We start from the raw sequence: 17,019 nt of genomic DNA on the forward strand, positions 1-17,019 counted from the left end.
CAATTTAAAAGTTAAAAATACTAGGCCATATCCTAAGGCTTTTAACTCAGTGTTAAGATTGTACTTTCCTTAACGAAGCAGACTTTTTGTGTGTGCAATAAGGGACTTACTCAAGATGAATAACATTACCAAGACATAATCTTCACAGTTCATTCATGGAATGGACTCCTACTGATTTTCCTGTCTCTAAGGCTAACCCCCTTGTAGCACAACAGCAGTATAAGACTCTTTTATTCATGTCACTGTAGCTATAAGGAACTTGCTCACACATGGAAGAGAAGGCAGTCAGGTATTTAACTATTATTTATTCAATAACAGCTTTAAAAGGACTTAGCTAAGTATAAGCAAAATCTCAGAGCAGAGATGTAGTGTTTATTGGCTTGAAAGAGCATCAGAAAGATATTTCGTTTTAGGACTCCAAAAAATAGCAAGAACGCATCTACGCCTTTTATGATATGACGACCACCTATTTGCTGTGTGCTACTCCTTGTGATCCTGACTAGAATAATGGTAATTCCACCTCCTTAAACACTATGGAGCACCACAGGATTATAAACAGAAGAGCTCCGGAGGACCAAATGCAGGGCCTGCAACTCTGTTGTGATTTTATGTGGATTTTAATCCCCTGCATGCAAGCATCCTTCCTGCTTGTACTGCATCTAAGAGATCTGATTTGAGAAAGCCTACCTCAGTCTAAAGGCTATGGGGAAGATAAGTGGCCATATAACACTACCAACATTCAGACATCACAGTCAATTCTTCCTCCACCCATCCCTTGTTCCCCCTACAAATGGTTGCACAATTTAAAATGTCAGGCAGTTGTTACACTTTCCTGTGTTATTCTGATTCTTGGACGTGCAAATGCCTGAATGGGCATCTAAGCTATTAACTAACATATGTTAACCCTGCTATCTGTTATGTGTCAGAGTCAGCATCCATTATGTCTGCATTTCTGAGGCATAATACTAACTATGTTTCTAACAATTTGGAGCTCTAAAAATTCTCTTACATTTTGCACTATAAATATACTGAGGACATATTGCATTGATTTCCATGGGATTTGTGTTATGCAGACCTGCAGAAAGCCAGGATATTAATGGTTTGTATAGCAATCAGAAAATACCAAAGCATAATATTGTATCACATAAAATAGCTGAAAAGACACAGAATGCAATGAGGGCCATTATAGCAGAACAGTGTGTTCCTTTCTCTGGGCCCTGTTCCCATTAAGGATTTAGAAATACTAGAGGGAGTTTAGAGGAGAACAAAAGTAAAATAATAAGCTGGACAAGGGCAGCTGATCTAGAGATACCCCTTAATTCCTTGTAGAATAATTCACCGGTGTTTTCCTGGCTTGGTGGTTGATAGAAGACTCAGAGGCTCTCAAATGTGTTGTCAACAACTGCAAGTGCCACAGAGTCCAGCCCCTCCCCGACAAACAGCGCCAAGTGCCAACCTCATCTGCCTCGTCTATCCCTCCTGAAAAGCCTATAACCATCCATCACAGCACACCAGTCACAGCACTCGTGCCACCAGGTTTCACTTATGCCAGTGATGCTGTAGCTCTGGGACTGGGCCAAAGCAGCTCTGGGACAGCAGGCTCAATATGCATCAGCAGTGTGCCCTGGTAGCCAAGAGGGCAACCACATGCTGGCATGTATTGAGCACAGTTTAACCAGCTAGTTAGAAGAGGTGATTAACCCACTGTATTTAGTGGCATGCGGCCTCAGCTTGAGTTCTGTGCGCAGTTCTGGGCCCTGCAATTTAAGAAGGTCATCAAGGTACTTGAATGCATCCAGAAGAGGGTAACAAAGCTGGTGGAAGGGCTGGAAGGCATGTGCTATGAGGAGTGGTTAAGTTCTTTGGGTGTTGATTTCACTGAGTCCCCAAGCAGTGTGTTCCCATGGCACCAAGAGGTGGACTGAGATGTCTCCAAGTATTGTGCTGTGATGTCACGTAGTGATGGAATTTGACATCCCGGAACGATGAGATGCATCTTTCACTGCTTGTATCCAGGTGGAGTCTCATGCAGGGGGTTCATGCACTCCAACTGAGCACTTTGCGTGGCTGGAGTGCTGTACAAGTCCTGCTGTTCTTGGCCATTGGAGGACTTTTCTTGGGCCTGCTTCAGGCAGTCAGGGCACCGATGAGGTGCACTCACAGCAGCAGAGGTGAGCTGGGAGAGGACACCTCACCCTGGGGAGCTGGAAGGGTTTTCCTCTTGAGGGACCTGGACATTTCTTCCACCTGTCCCCATGGCAGCCAACAACTGTGGCCTCTCTTCCTTTTCTAGCACAACACCCACTGCTGCAGCACCAGCGAGAGGGAGCAACACGGCCTCCACCACTCCCCCCAGCCCACCACAGGCAGGGAAAAGCATGGCCACACAGCTGAAGGACCACTGTCCCATCTGCCTGGACAGCTGGGAGGAGCCCAGCTTTGTTATGCCATGCCTCCACCCATTTTATTACCCCTGCATCCTGCGGTGGGCTGATGATAAGCCCAAGTGTCCCCTCCGCAAGAGGGGGATCACATCCATACTACACTTGGTGCGAGCGGATGATGACTATGGGAAGAATGTCTTTGCTCCACCAATAGTCATTGTCTGCCGGGGGAAGGAGCTCCTGATGACCCAGCTGCCCAGGACCTCCACCACCTTGGAGTGCCCCAACCACATGCCCAGAGCTCCTGTGGGCAGCCTCCAGCTGGAGGAATGAGCGAGACTTTTCCAGGCCCTCCCTTCCTTCCTCGAGACCCTGCTAACCTGGCTCCAGGCCACACTCCGGCACATCTTCAGCGGCAGCCCGAGGGAGGCAGCCATGGTGGGGCATGTCATAGCTATCGACATCTTGACCAGCCATGGGATGGACAAACAACATCTAGTTCACATGCTGTAGGACTCCCTCCTCGACTACACGGAGGCGTTTGTGCACGAACTCATACGTGTCGCTGTGCAACGGTGCCGCAGGGAAGCCTTTCGTCTGCTGGGCCTGCAGGAGCGTCTCCCAGCCCCAGTTCAGTCCCACACAGCAGCTCCGCAACATCCATCGCAGACAGGCTCCCTGGCACCTCGTCCATTGCCACCGGTGGGGGTGCGAGCAGCCAATCCTTGGCCCACATTGTCCTCACTGCCCGAGGAAGAAGAGGTCCGGGAGGAGCCAGGAGTGGCCATGCCCAGACACACCACTTCCAGACAGAGCAGGGATCGCTTTGTTATGCCATGCCTCCACTGATTTTGTTACATCTGCATCCTGCGGTGGGCTGATAATGAGCCTGAGTGCCTCCCCTGCAAGAGGGTGATCATGTCCATACTGCACTCGGTGAGAGCGGACGATGACTACAAGGAGCATGTCATCACTCCATCTGAAACATCAACAGTCATCATCCACCAGGGGGAAGGAGGTCCAGACACAGCCGCCCAGGACCTCCACCACCCTGGAGTGTCCCAACCGTGGGCTTAGGAAGGGATGCCCAGAGATCCTGCGGGCAGCCTCCAGCTTTTCAAGGCCCTCCCATCCTTCCTTGAGATCCTGCTGCCCTGGCTCCAGCCAACACTGTAGCAGAACTTCAATGGCAGCCAGACGGAGGCAGTCATGGTGGAGGACATGGTTATGGACATCCTGACCAACCACGGGATGGACAAAGAACTTCAAGTCAGATGCTGCAGGACCCCCTCCTAGAGTACACAGCAACATTAATGGAAGAACTTATACATGTGGCTGTGCGACGGTGCCACAGGGAAGCCTTCGTCTGCTGGGCCTGCAGGAGGGTCTCCCTGCCCTGACCCAGTTCCCTGCAGCAGCCCTGCAATATCCATCGCAGACAAGCTCCCTGGTACCTCATCCATTGCCACTGGTAGCGGTGCCAGCAGCTAATCCTCTGCCCTCACTACTGGAGGAAGAGCCACTTGAGGAGCCAGGGTTCAGACTCAACATCTAGAAACCCTTCTTTACCAGGAAGGTGGTCAGATCCTGGAACAGGCTCTCTAGAAAGGTGATCAATGCCCCAAACCTGTCAGTGCCAAGTATTTGGCCAATGCCCTTCGTAACAGGCTTTACCTTCCAGTCAGCCAAGGAGTAGTGAAGTAGTTGGACTAAACGATTCTTGTAGGTCCCTTCCAACTATCCCATCCCATCCCATCCCATCCCATCCCATCCCATCCCATCCCATCCCATCCCATCCCATCCCGCCCTTCTTGTAAATCAGAATAATGTTGGCCAACTTCCCATCAATGTCGACCTCCCCAGATGCCCACAACCTCCGGTAAATGCTTGAAAGGGGTCCTGCTATCACATCCACTAGCTCATTCAGTACTCTGGATGTATCTCCATGTATCTCACCAGGCCTCATGGACTTACAAACATTCAACTGATAAATCTAGACCCTTATACTCTCTTTGTCCTCGAACAGAAAGTCACTGCTCCTGCAGTTGTGGTCCTCCAGCTCAGAGGACTGGGCAGCTCAAGGTCTATCTTTAGTATTAAAGACTAAGGCAAAAAAATGCATTGAATGCCTTCGCTTCTTCTGCATCCCTATTTGCTAGGGGACCATCTTCAACATGTATGGACAGGTATGGTTCCTATATTTTCCTCGGATGTCCTCTTGCTTCTAACAGTTTGAAAAATCCTTTCTCATTGTCTGGTACAACAACAGCCAGTTGAAACTTTAGTTGAGCTTTGGCCTTTTTGTGTCACCTCCCTACATTTGTGAACCACATCTCTGTAACGTTCCTGCAAAGCCTGACCTTGATTCTAGAGATTGGGTAATCTCTTTTTCCTCCTCACTCCCAAGAAGAGTTCCCTGTTCAGCCAGGCTGGTCTTCTACCCTGCTTGCTTGACTTGCGACACAATGGGACTGCCTGATTCTCTGCTTCTAAATAGTAGTTCTTCAAAACTGACCAACACTTGTGGACCCCTAAGCCCTGAAAAGCAGATTCCCAGGGGATACTGTGAAGTGTCTCCCTGCATAGCTTGAAGTTTAGTCTCTTGAATAGCAGGGTCGGAACTCTAGTGAACTTTTTTCTCATTACACTGAAAATTTTAAACTCAACCATTCCATGAATCTGTGGCCAAGACAGTCGCCTACCATTATATCTACTGTGAGTCCTTCCTAGCTGGCTTACTGAATATTTCCGACAAGAAATGATCTTCAACCAACTGCAGGAACTTCCCAGACCTGCTTGAAACAGCAGTATGGTATTCCCAGCTGATGTTTGGGAAGCTGAAATCTCCCATGAAGACAACGGCTACCTGTATAGAGATTTCAGATTTTTTATAATTGCCTACAGAATGACTCACCAGTGCTAGTGTTAAGAGGTATGAAAGGAAGGTACAGCCTTTAGGTTTATGTATTATTCTACATCTATTTCTAGATTAACAACATGTTTCACTGTAAATCCTAGCAGGACAGTGAGAGATATATGGAAATTAAAAAGAATACCTTGTATTTGAGTGTCCACTATGGAACTTTTTATGTGTGTACTAGGTTCCTGGTATATGGTTTATGTAATATTTATGCCCTAGTCCCTTCAGGCACGGAAAAAATGCAAGTGTGGTTTGAGGATGACATGCAGAAGTAACAATAACTCATTTGCAGTCTGAATTCTGTTTTGTTAAAAGTTGCAAATCTTCCCATTAAGCAGGATTATGATTGAGGAATCATAATGATTGAGGAATGATTGAGGAAACTAACTTCTCTACCTTAAAAAATGATACAAACTCCTCACTTTTATGTATTATGATCATGCTTGATGTGATAAACAGTGAAGTAGTGTGTCAGATTTTACAAAAAGCCATCGGCTCTCAGAATACTACTTTTTTAGTAGGATGTGATATAATGAACTTGAGTAATAAGAAAAACCTGAGAGTCTTCTGGAGCCATTTTATCAACATCTGCTACAGTCTGTCCATGTGACACTTGCTGATCTGATGCTTTCACTCACTAGCCTGCTTTCATGAGTCTGCAGTGTTTGTTAATGTTTACTTTTCTTCTGATAATCCTGCTCACATAAAACTCATGCAGTAATGGTCCTGAAGGAAGACACTCTTTCTGCTCATATGTGGTTCAAGAGATTACAGAAAGACTCCAGAAACTCCATGCCAGAGTCTCCTCTCTCTACACCATGCCTTTATAATGTGGCTGGAAGCAGACCTCTTTCCTAAAAGTCTATTGGAGTGTCACCCAGCAGGGTTACAATGGCCTAAAATATACTGCTGCTGCTCAAAAGTGATTATTGCCTCTCTCCCAATCATTGATTATGATGGTTTTTTCCCTTCTGTCAGTTCTCATGGGTAGATGTCAGAAAGCTGATATAGTTGAAACTGTTTCATTTTCCCACCCATTGCAGTTAGTTCAGATTCCAGATGCTCAATTTTTCCATAAGCTGCTAAAGCTATCTCATAAAATAAGGAAATTCCAGGGTCACTAGTTCAGTCCCATGAGCAACTCGTCTAAAATCTCAGATTAGCAAAGACCAGTTCTCTTGACTTCAGCATCCTTGCTTAGTTAGAAATGTTTTTTTCTCCAGTTAGCTGCATCTTTACTGTGTTTATCTGTATCTCCTCAAAAAGCATTTATGGGTATCTAAGCATAAATGAGTAATCCTAATTAAATTTAAAACCCAAAAATATTTAGAGCTCATCCTAGAGAAACTTCACCTCCCTTTTTACTCCTGTCCTCCAAACTATATCAATATCAAATTGAATATTTTGGTGTGTTCTTGTATTCACAAAATGCTATCCATCTGAATTTTTCTCCAAGTCCTATGTAATGAGATAATCTCAATTCTACTACCTATCTGTGGCATTAATTTTCTGGCAACGTTATATTACTTGAAAGTTACATTAGATGAAGGAAACGGGATCCAGCCTTCCACAAGGACCTCATTTTTTTATGGTAGAATCTTCTTAAGTGATGGGGAAATGTAAAAAGGCAAAGAAACAACAGTGTATTCTTCATCATGTAGTTGCAGTTTGATAGCTTGGGCCATAGTTATTATTTATTACACAAGCCTTTCTTTGCAAAATGTGGTGTAATCACTTGCCTTCAGTATTATTTCTTGGATTGTCTGCCTCAGCTTTGCCAGATATTTTCTACACCACCTCTGAAAAGTTTTGACTCCACAAACTGTAGTTAATTGTGTTGCTGTTACTTCATAGGAAACAAAAATCGGTTGCCACTTACATCCTATAGAGCAGAAAGCAAAATGTCTTCTTTAGAGAGGAAGTCAAGAGCTGGGACATAAGACAATTAAGTTATTTTTTTCCTTAAGAGTGCATATACACACTTTTTTTCACTCACTCTTTTTCCAAGTATCCCTGATTCAGCTGAAGCTACAGCCTGAAAAAATCCACAATGCAGTTGCTTGAATATGCTAAATGGTGGTTTTCCCAAACTACAGCAGATTCTCTTACTGGAATTTCCATCAGGACCATTTATGGTTATTAAAATACTTCGGTAAAGGAAAAAAAGAAATAAAACTGCAGATGCCAATAATTTCCATTTAAATTCAAGGATGATTCCAAAGTCCAAGAGCAGTCTGCAACTCAGTAAAATGATTACTAAATCTAAGATATGAAAAGAGGGACATGTTACTGGAATAAGAAGCATTTTTCTTGGAAATGACACAGTGTATGTGTTTGCCTATCTGTCTATTTATAACACAAAACATGACCCAAGCACATTTTTCCTGTGCAACATGTTAAGTGTTGCACAGCTTTTGAATACATATGTAATTGTTAAAATACACTCAAAAGCTGCTATTACAAACTGACCAAGTCTTCTCTCAAAATTTGTCAAAAATCCTCAGGAAACAATAATGATAATTAATAAACAGGTTTGTATAACAGGTTTTGAACCTGAGCTGAAAATAAAATGTTTTGCATATGGTGCTGAGTAATCTTTGTAACACCAAAATTGCATTTCTGTAACACTCCAAGCTATTTTTTCACAGTTTGATACAGAAGGCAGTGTCTGTTCAAACCTCCTGCTAAATTTATGCCTTAGCGCATTTCTGAAGCATTCACTAGAGAAATGGGAGCTCTTCTGTTCTTGTCTATGACCATTTTACCACTCAAAGGTTATGGGAAAGAACATGAAAATGGAGTAAAGAGCAATAGAATATGCAATGAAATCAAAAGAATTTCTCTCAGTGTAGCTGATTAAGTACAGCATCAGGCAGAAAGTTAAGTAAACATTCAGTCACAGAAAAAAAATCCAACACTGGGAGAAAAGACTCCTTTGGTTCTTTTTATAAGAACTGCTAAATGGCAAGCCTAATTCTCACAAGAACTTTGTTGCAAACTTTGTACTCAACATTTGGAGCTTATCCTGTCAAGCAGGAAGTACAACCACATGCAGCATGAGAGAAAACATTTCAGTTTGTATGACAACTGTCACTTGAAAATGGGCTTTGCTTTTAATTTAGAGCATTGTAAACACATCAGGAGAAACTAGTTTTGATCATTTGCCAAATATTGCACAAGTATTTACACTAATAAATGGTCTTCTATAACAGGAAGTGTACTGTATATTTTATGTGTTCCCACAACTTTTAAGAGGAAGTCTCATCCCTTCTGTTTCACAGATGTTTCTAGAGAAAAAGTTCCATCATCAGCTAAAGATTTAGGTAACATTGAGAGTACACTATAAATAAGAGTACATTTTAATTAGAAGAGCTTTCTCAATGACGAGTCTTTCAGACCCCAGGTTAATGCTATGCCTTACTGAATAAAATACGATATATAGTTAAGAAAATAATCATAGGGTCTATCATCTCATTATTTTCATTGTGTAAATTACAAAGTAAGGCATATTCCAGCTGTTAGGAAAACTAACTAGTCTATTTTCTTATGCCACTACTATGGATCATACCTACAAATGTACAATGTACCAAATATTCTGTCTCCTGCTGCTGTTACCGAGGCTATGACATTGACTGAGATCTAAGGGTTTTATTTGGTAAGCTTTGTGCTGGACTCCCGCTTTTATATCCAGAATGTCACAGGAAGGAAGCAAGCCCAAACAACCACTATGATTCTTAGGCGCAGCAAAAGCTTTCTTACATTGCCTTACCATTTGGCTTGCAGTGCTGATAGTACGGAACAAGGAAAAACAGTTCCAATGGGAAGCGTATTTCTACTCTAACCCTCCAACAAGCTGCGTGGGGGGTTGAGTGAGTGAGAGTGGCACATAATCAAGAAATGCATGATTATTTTTATATGGGCTTTCACAGAAGAAAGATGTTCTGTGGTCACAGAGTTAACTTCAAGTAAATTATGCAGAAATTTGAAGTCACTTTGGGAAGGTAGAGGATAGTTTGCAGACTGCTCAGTGAGTTCTTGGAATGAGTTAGTAATAATGTTTTGATGCAGACAGCTAAGCATGCAACTAGTGAAAGAGCGTTTAAAGTTGGATTCTAAGTAAGGAGTTTGAGAATGTTGAGAATGCAAAGTAAAGTGCATCAGAGTGACCATGACATGAGAGCTGATCACTTTTCAAAAGAGAGGGTATGATGAAAATCAGCAGACTGAAAAAAAAATGCAGAAATCAGGAAGACAAGTCAAAGAAGCAGGTGGTTTAGGAGAACTGGCAAAGAACTCATACTAAGGATACAAACTAGGAGATGGGGAATGTAGGAAGGTAGCAATTTTCTTAATGATGGGTTTCACTGGCATCAGCCACAAGCATAATGTACACAGGGTGAAAACCAATTTCAGTTCTGTAAGAACATATGAAGGCCTGAGGTAGAAAATGAGCTAGATACACCAATAGGAACAAGAAGCCTACAGGCACATCAGCACTGGAAGACCAAGAAGGGAAATTACAGAAAGAAGGAACTAATGATAGATAATCCAGACAAAATTTAAAGGTTTAATACTCTCACATTACCAATCTCTAACAAAGTTAAGGCAAGCAAAGACAATGCCTGTACAGGGCAGCATCAGAATAATTCAGTGAGCTGGATGCCTTCAAATTGGCAGAGACCAAAGAATATAAACTTCGGACTCCTACTAATCCAAAGTAAGGATCTTTGTGATTCTTGCTCAAACAAACACCCAAGGCAGTTTCAGATATTGCAGTAGCTGCTCTTGAGAAATGTGGTGATGCTCTGGGAAAAAAAAATCTTTAAAAATGGGAGGAAACTCAAGTATTACGGATCAATCTGTTTGTAAACACTTGAAAGTTAGTTAGGAATTAGAAGAGAACAAACAGGAGTTAATCATGAACACACTCAGCTATCTTACTGTACCACAGGGGAACAGGCTACGGGGCAGCAAAGATTAAACAGACATATTTTGACTTGATCCTCTGTCTCATGTGACAGACACATAGTAGGCTAGGAAGTGTGAGAAAGATAAAATTGCCAAAATGGAGACGTAAAAGCACTAATACGGCAATACCTCATGGTGAGTTAACAGTAGTTCATTGCTAAACAAAAGCTAGACCAAGTGGATTTTGCAGTAGCCTACGCCTAATTTAATCTGTTAAATATTTTCATTAGAAAGATGAAACTGTAATAATGTGTTTATTGTGTTTGTAGGTAATTTGGAATGGGAAGAGACTGTCTGTAAAGTGCAAGACAGGTTTAAGATTCAAAATTACCTTGGCAAAACTGGAGAAAGCATATGCAATGAATGGATGATATTCAACAGTAAACGCAAGATACTATATTCAGACAGGAATGTTCAATCACGCATTTGCAAAATGAGCAGCAGCTGGCTCACAACAGGTTTCCGTGGTTGGTGACGTGGGGGAGACATGTACCTTGTAATGGATTACCAGCTGATCATGGGTTAACAAGGTACGCCGTTGGGAAAAAGTACATTGGGACATATAAACAGGCGAACAGCTTACTGCAGATATGCAGTACTAAGACTTCGGGTGCTTTCAATTTTAAACACTACCTTCAAGAAGAACATGAAGCAAAATCCAACCAATGGCAAAGAATTCAGAACATGGCCGTGTGAAGGAGCTCATCAAACGCAGGGCCTAGAAGAAAGACTGGACAAATTGAGGTTAACTAACCTAAAAAACTAGAAAAGGCTAAGGAATAATACAGATAAGAATTTTCACATAAAATGTTGCTGCAAAGAGTAAGTTAATTATTTACTGTCCATTCAAGAGGGATAAGATGAGAAGTCATAGACTTCAACACCAGCAAGAAAAATTAGACCATGGACATTGAAGGAAAACTCAGAAAGGACTAAGAAACACTTGAGCAGGTCACTTGTTAAGGCTGTGGTCTTCATTGCTAGAAAGCTTTAAGAGCACTTTAGATACACATCTGTCAGGTTGTTATTTTTTGGGGAGAGGGGAAAAATAGGTCTATTCCTTGAAGCTTCTTTAGTCCTACCTTTCTACAGCTCTGTAATCCGTCTTGGCCCTAGTTCTTGTTTCCTTAACAAACTTTGTCTCTCTCAGAAATCGTGATTTATAAAAATTAATCAATATTTGCAATGTACATGGGAATACTGCTGGAATTGCTGTCTTATAAGCACAATCAAAGGATCAATGTTTAGGTAATCATAACGGAATTCATGCAATTATCTATGACTATACAAACCCTATGTGTCCCTACTTAGGAATGTAGGTTCAACTGTAACTGGATTTGCTGTTGTCAGCAATATCACAGAATCATAGAATCACAGAATATCTCAAGTTAGAAGGGACCCATAAGGATCATTGAGTCCAGCTCCCTGCTCCTTACAGCACTAATACAGAACAAAATCATACTACTAAAATGTATATAGTAGTGGAGATGCTGCAGGAGTTATTGGCACGTAGAATAAGTGTCATACTCCCAGTCCTTATTAAGAGGGGACAAGACTATTGTATAATTTCTAGTCTCGCTTTCATTAAATGTGTTTTACTTTTCCCCTAATCTCCACTTCATCAAATCTTTTACTTATTTATTTGCAGCTTACCACTATCATTACAAATAAAAGCTTACAGAGCAAAGATTAATATGATCGGACGACGTTTTCTTTTTATAACACACAAAAATGCACATATAGACTTTATGAACTGCTCATCTGACTTCAGCCACTACTGAAAACTTACTGTTCCCTAATAATACATGAAAATGGCAGGTAGTGGTTTAGCTATCTCTGGTCCCTGACTGCTTTTTTAATTATCGTTTTAGTTAAAAAATATATGTCTATTAGTATCACACTTTTTGAAGGCATTATTTAACTTACATATTATTTTTATTATCTTTTAGAGTTGCTATCACACCTTGACCTGTATCCAATTCCTATCTGAACACTTTATCAACTTCTCAATTCCGTTTTGAAATTTCAAATTATTACTACTATTTTATTGCTTAGCAATAAGAATTGTATTGGTAAGAAGACACAGTTCTCTCTTGAAAAAGCTTTAGCTCATTGGATCAAAATTAGCATATAGATCTAACCAGGAACTCGGTTTAGTGAAAAAAATGCAGATAAATAGAAAACTCTGCTATTTCAAATTTATAATTTGAAAAAGCTGTAAAATCTACAAAGATGCTTTTGAAACTTATTAGCTATGCTGTAGTAGTAAAACATGTATTAATTACTTTTGGAAAATGTAGTTCTTAAGAAAAGGCATTTGTAATTCCTTTGACTAGACACTAATTTTTTCCGAGCCTTTTCCTTACTTTTTTTCAGACAACAGATCACAGACATTACAGTCAGAAAAATTCAGTTATCACGCCTACTATCTATGCAAAAGAACACTTTTTCCAGGCTACTCTAAAAATTGTCAAATTATTGAATTTTCAGTTCATACTGTACTAATTTACTTGCTTATTCTCACTGATACAAAACAATCGTTTTCCCTATCGTTTAAATCGTTTAAATACAAGTTCACTGTTTCTGACTGTACCATGTACCACCTTGAACACAGACCTACTCAGATGCAGTATCTTTCCTTTCCTTGTCACTTTCACATGTCACACTTGCCTTTCAAGGAGCATGGCTTTCTCAGAGTGAGGAACTGAAATTTTCTAAAAATAAGACCTTTTTGTGTACTCAGATTAAAGCAGCTAAAATCCACAGTCACTTTAAAAATGAAGGGGATTAGAATTGCATTGCATCTTTCTATAACAGCAACATGGTTAATGAGAAAATACATCTAATTTAGCAGAAAGGCAGAAGAAGCAGAAGAAATATACAGATTCGGGACTAAAATGATACACAAAAAAGTATGGAAACATTTTTTTCAGGATAAAATAAAGTGTAATTCTGGTCCTAATGCAATTAAAAGGAATATACCCATTCAGTTCAGTACACCAAGATTTTACGGTGTTCACCTGAAAACATATTCAATACTTTCACAGTTAATTCCATTAGAAGACACGGGGGAGATCTACTACTTTGTCATAGAACTGAATGAGCAAAATTAATATCTTGTATGAATTGTCCACCAACAATCCAATTTTGGTTATCTGCTTTAATCTAAAATCCAAAATAAATAAATTTAGTGTTCTGTAGTAAAAATTTCCAGTGTATGTAAAAACTGAACGTATGTTCTCTATTAAGTCAGTTAGACGACGGCTTTTTTTTTTTTCAAAAATTGTTTTGTTGTTCATCTGCCAAATCTTGCAAAATTAGTTACTTTCTTAGGAAATCTTTGGAAACTCCTAAGTGAATAAAATGAAATAATTCAGTAGCATTACAGCATAACAAAAACTATACCAGCAGTGTTAAGGCATAACTTGGGAATTGAATCTGAGCACGCTAGGAAACCATTTAAGGGAAAAAAGCATTAGCAAATGCATGTCATTTTGCTTGTGTAATTTGTCATTAAGAAGAGAAAAATAAATATGTAGGTCAGAGGTGAAAGTTTAATATCACAAAAAGTCCTTCCTGTATTTTTAGCAGTCATTACAAGTGAATATTTCAGGTCTTGCAATTTTCCTGGGAGAGCATGAAGTATCCACTCCTTTGTAAAAAACAGTTTTGTAGGGGTATTGGAGTTGTTGAGGTTAGAGGGCATTTACTTCCTTCCATCTGACCTCATGGAAACTTTGCTACCTATGATTCCCGTACACAAGGTTTACTTACAGAGGCAGACTAAAGGAGACAACAAGGTCATCTACAAATTCCCTGAGAAATTTTAAGAGTACTTTATGACTGACAAGCCCAATATTGCAAAGAATTAATTGATTGTGCACCTTATTGCTTGAAATCTTTTATGAGGTAGGTTTGGACAACAACAAATTGAGATTCTGAGTAATTTCCTAATTCTCTTCCCTCCATCTCTCATGTCTCTCATACCGATACCTATGCTACCTCAAAGTGAAAGACTCTTTCGTATTTATCTTTAAGTCCTTGCAACCTTTTCATGTGATGACATGAACTGACACTAACAGGTTATCCACTGTTATTCACATTATTTTTGAGAATCTTGCACAGTTACATGACTAACTTGCTACTTTAGAACGGCTTGTTGATCCACTGAGGGGAAAACAAGCAGCAATGTACAAAGACAGTACTTTGTTTTGGTTTCTATCATCACTATGTACGAAATGTAGCTTTAAAAGTAGTTTCAAACAGTAGAAAAAAAATTAACAGGCATTTTCATGGATTTAACTTCTGCTATGACACTGCTTCAATATTACTGTCTGGCACCACCTTTATCCAGAACACACCTGCTTATTCGTATGGCTCATTGCTAAACTGTAGGCCCTCCAAGACAGAAATACTGCAACTTAGCCAGTTAGAATGACTTGACAGAAAGGAGAAAGTTAGCAAACGGCACCATCCTTGGCTTTCCAGTGATGTCTCTGACAAAGTGTAGTTCTCTGGAACAAGACACAGAGATGACACATAAGGCTAGCTGGCATATCACAGAAGATAAGGGTTCAAAGGGACTTCTGGACATTATCTAGTCCACCCACCCTGCTAAACATGGTCACTTAGAGCAGGCTGCTAATGTCCAGGTGAGTTTTGAGTATCTCCACAGAAGGAGACTCCAGAACTTCTCTGGGCAGCCTTTTCTAGTGTTCTGTCTCCCCAGTAAAGAAGGTTTCCCTCATATTAAAGTAAACTGCCTATGTTTCAGTTAGCACTCATTGCCCCTTGTCCTGTCACTGGTCACTGTTGAGAACAGTCTGATGCCATAATGGTCAAGACAACTATTTCCTCCAAGGCCAAACTTAAAAAAGACACAGCCATTCTAGCATAAACTTAGCCAAAGCCTGAGGCAGGCATTCAGCATGGCAAATCTTACTCTGAATGGCTACATTTATTACAATTGTAAACAGTTTTAAGATGTGAGCAGGTGGACAAATGCAGGTGGCATCTGACTACAATCTGAAATAGTTTTCTGCTTTCACCCTTCATGTACGAAAAAAACCTAGCAGGTCTGGATGAATGGCTCTGTGGCAAAGCCACATTTAACTCCAAGCAGTTAAATGCCTCTAATCTGTTCTGCATCCTACACACAAGGCTAAGTTGCTGACTGAAATAAGTTTATATTTGGCTTCCAATTAGATACTAATAAGCCAACCTTAGGTAACATAAACCAATTCTCATTATGAAGATGAAATACATTACCTATAAGCAACCTCAGAGTGCTCAAATTCATAATGCTGCCAAGAATTTTTTTTTTACAGAACAATCTTTTCCTTTCAACATCTTGGCTCAATTAACTTCTTTTTTGAAGTCAGTGTGACCTTGTCATTGATTCCAGTGGGTTTTGGATTGGGACTTTATATATGCAGCTGTTGCTAATACAGTATAAGTATTCAAATACTACACAAAATGAATACCAAGAACTGGTTTATAAATTTATCGTGTAATATACTCTAACCCAGAAGATGGAATGGAGGATGAGAGGATATCTATTAATTTTTCTTACATCTCCCAGGTCATATATAAATCATGGTTCTCCATCACTGCAGGTCTAGTTGCACATTCCAAAAATCTCTTGGCTCCAAGTTTAGGCAAGATCTGAGCATGTTTGTTCTCTATTAGAAAGCAAACAGAATAGAAAGAGTCTACAGAATTCTTCACCTGCATCTTTCATTAGGTCCACCTGTATGGTGCATCTTTAGTGTAAGCACTGTGGCTTCTATTACTCTGTAGAAACAGTATACTTGTTCGTTTTCTCAGGCATAAAAAGTGAACTTTGCTGCTAACTTCTTCAAAAAGTGAGTGAGGTATTATGACAGAGAGTATTTCTACACCCAACTTTAGGGACACTAGTTGCTCTGCTGGGTTCTATAGGCTTCTGGAACCTACATGTCCATGAGAAAAAGTGGACACTTAGGAGTGGGGTATTAAAACAGCAATGTAAGCTAGACATGAAGTTATTAGTTAACCTTTTGCTCTGTCCTGGAAATTTGGGTCATAAGGTCATTCAGATTCTTTGACAATGGAAGAGCTTTTATATATGACAGGACAAGCTTTCACAGAAAATACTCATTTAGCTTATCAGACTGCCTTAATTGCATCCGTACATAAAGAGTAAAGAATGCATGGAAATCCAGTTAAGGTTAGGATGTAAAAGATAAAACCTAGTCTAACGAAAATGAATAGAAAATAAAAAAAGGCCTCTGTTTTCTACATACATTGTGACAATGGATGTGAGGCATTTCTTAGAGAGAATGAAATATATTCAGCACATCTCTGCATGACATAGTGTTAATCATAAAAGATTAAAAAGGAGAAGCAATGAACATAAATATGGTTTACATCATAACAGGTTAAAATGTATCTTCAGAGTGATTTGTGCATGTGTTGTATTTTTCAAGAAGCAACTATGCCATCAATTTTCTTCAAAAATGCTGCAGCTTTTAGCAAAAAGGTAAACAGTATCTTAAGCTTCATGTATTATCTTCAGTACATCTACTGTAAGCTCAGTTATTGTGTTTAGACATAAACTACCAAAAAAAAAAGAAATTAGTTGAACAGAAGGGAAATGTAATTATGTCATTCAGAAATGTAATATACATCTTAACTCCTGGCTAGCTTATAAACAGCGATAAAGAATTATATCTGAAAAAATAGCTTATGAAGTGCCATTGATTTTTA

This window comes from Cuculus canorus, chromosome Z, assembly GCF_017976375.1.
Source record: "Cuculus canorus isolate bCucCan1 chromosome Z, bCucCan1.pri, whole genome shotgun sequence".
NCBI classification, from domain to species: Eukaryota; Metazoa; Chordata; class Aves; order Cuculiformes; family Cuculidae; genus Cuculus; species Cuculus canorus.